The sequence below is a fragment of the Balaenoptera ricei genome, chromosome 16 (assembly GCF_028023285.1).
Source record: "Balaenoptera ricei isolate mBalRic1 chromosome 16, mBalRic1.hap2, whole genome shotgun sequence".
Taxonomy (NCBI): domain Eukaryota; kingdom Metazoa; phylum Chordata; class Mammalia; order Artiodactyla; family Balaenopteridae; genus Balaenoptera; species Balaenoptera ricei.
In genome coordinates, this window is record NC_082654.1 from 59814279 (window position 1) to 59815189 (window position 911).

Here is a 911-nt window from a genome sequence, read left to right on the forward strand (position 1 = left end):
GGTATTTTTTTTCTATCAAAGGCCACTGACCCTAAAAAGGAATCAAGCAAGGGTCAGCTACAAAATCAACTTAATCTGGGGGCTGTTTTTCCTTAAAAATACCGAAGGATCTCAACTCTTCTGCTTTTTAAATCAAGAACAATAAGTAGCGCCAATTCTAAAAAAAAAAGTCTTCAACTTTATATTATATGAAATTGCTTTATAAAGGGTAAATCACTTTACAGATGTGAGGAATTCTTCTCTTTTAGAGGTACAGCACAACCCACCAGCGCAGTGGAGGAACCAGTAAGAGGGGGAAGAGAGACAGAGAAGAAAACCCCTGATCCTGGCTGGAGCTGAGAAGTTCATCCGGGATGAGAACTTCAGATCCAGCCTTCAGTGTGAATCTAACCAGTGTTGGGCTGACCACGGCTATCTGTTCTTGAACTGCTCTAACTCTCAAACCTTTAGAGGTTAAATTCTAGATGGAAACAGTGGGCTTTGGAATCAGGCTGGCCTGGATTCAAATCCCAGCTCTGCTGTCACCAATAGGGCCACCACGTTAAACACCATGTGTCTGCAATTGTGTAACCCAGGGACCTACTTACCAGGTTTGTGAGTTGGGTTGTAGTGGGATAAAGGCTGGCCCCCAAAAAGATATGTCTATGTCCTTTCTGAGCACCTGAGAGTATTCGCTTATATGGCAAAAGATGCAACTAAGTTAAGGACCTTAAAAAGAGGAGCTTATCCTGTATTATCCAGGTGGGCCCTAAATCCAATGCCAAGTGTCCTTATGAGAGAGAGGCAGAGGGAGATTCGAGTCAGACACGAAGAGGTGATGTGAAGATGGAGGCTGAGATTTGCAGATGGAATAGTGATAGTTCTTTCCTCCTAGAATTTTTTTTGAGGATTAAATAATGAAATGACCATAC